We start from the raw sequence: 1,715 nt of genomic DNA, 5'->3' as shown, positions 1-1,715 counted from the left end.
ATGTTGTGTTTTCATTCTCATTTATTTCTAGAAACTTTGTAAATTCACATTTAATTTCTTCTACTACCCAGTTGCTTTTCAGCAGGGTGTTATTCCATTTCCATGTATTTGACTTGATTTTCTTGGTCTTCCTATTGTTGATTTCTTCTTTCTTTTGACTTAATTCAGGGAGGTGCTGCCAGGTATGTCAGTCTCTTGCTGTTGTCTCTTTTTGTTGGTTCTCAGTCCACAGAACTCCCTTTAGGATGTTTTGTAATGCATGATTGGCTTTGGCAAATTCCCATAGCTTCTGTTTATCCTGGAATGTTTTGATTACACCATCATATATGATTGATGGCTTTGCTGAATAAAGGATTCTTGGTTGGCAGTTTTTTTGTTTTTTTTTTTTCTTTCAGAGTTTTATATATCTCTCCCCATTGCCTTCTTGCTTGCATGGTTCCTGCTGAGAGATCTGAGCTTAATCTGACTTGCTTGACTTTGTATGTGACTCTTCTGTTTTCTCTGGCTACTTTTAGAAGCATTTCCTTATCTTTGATTTTGGAGAGCTTGACTATATGTCTTGGTGATTTTCTTTTGGGGTCTGCCCATCTTGGAGTTCATTGAGCTTCTTGTATGTTTATCTTTTCACTTTTCAGGATGTTGGAGAAATTTTCTTCCAGTAGTTCTTCAAGTATTTCCTCTGTGGACTTGTGTGATTCTTCTTGTTCTGGAATGCCAATAATTCTTAACTTATTCGTCTTCATGTTGTCCAACATTAATCTTAGACCTTTCTCCGATTTTTTTATCCTTTTTTTTGTGTTTGTTCTCCTATCCTAGTGGTATTGAGGGACTTGTCTTTCAGGTCGCTGATTCTTCCTTCCATTTCGTCTATTCTACTCCTCTGCTCTTTCAGAGTGTTTTCTATTTCTGCCATTTTGTTTTTGATTGTTTGTATCTCTTTCTTTAGGCTTTGCATTATTTCCAATGCTGCATCTATCTTGTTTGATTGCTCTTGTAGCTCTTTCTTGACTTCTTCCTTATTTTTCTCAACTCCATTGTAAAGTGTTTTGAAACATTTTATAATAATTTTTCTGAATTCTTTCTCAGGCATTTCCAGGGCCTACCCTCCTTCCCGAATGGAGTCCAGATCTACTTCTAGGTCCTGGACATGTGCTGATATGGTCATCTGCTTTTGCTTCTTGGACATGTTTAATGTTTATCTGTGGCCCTAATACTTAAATGAGTATGTATTGTGGTACTTTTTTATGCTTTCCAATTTCTTCCAGAAAGATGTGATCAGGGTGTGGTCTTCCCTTTTCACTCTTCTTATTGCTTAACTCAGAGAAACTTTCACAGGTGTTGCCTGTTTCCCTGGTATATGGCAGCTGGTATTGGTTCTCGCCTGGATTTTCGTGTTTTATAAGGTGTGATTGCAGCTTGGCTATTTGGCAGTGGTTTCTGACTCTTCTCGTGTAATATAGGGAGACAAGGAGTCCTCCAATAGCAGAAGGGAGGCTATGTAACAGCCAAACAACAGCAGTCAGGTAAAAATCAAATCAGAATCAAAAGCAAAAACAAAAAGGGGAGAACGAGGTAAAAAAAAAACAAAAAACAACAAAGAAGAAGAAAATAATGCAGCACCAGCAAAAGCAAGAGTGAATACAGTAGAATCTAATCACAAAATAGGGAGGGTTGGGGGGAGAAGAAAAAGGGGAAAAGGAAGGGGAAAAAAAAAA

This window comes from Chrysochloris asiatica, unplaced genomic scaffold (assembly GCF_000296735.1).
Source record: "Chrysochloris asiatica unplaced genomic scaffold, ChrAsi1.0 scaffold00208, whole genome shotgun sequence".
NCBI lineage: Eukaryota > Metazoa > Chordata > Mammalia > Afrosoricida > Chrysochloridae > Chrysochloris > Chrysochloris asiatica.
Note: the sequence above shows the minus strand (reverse complement) of the source record.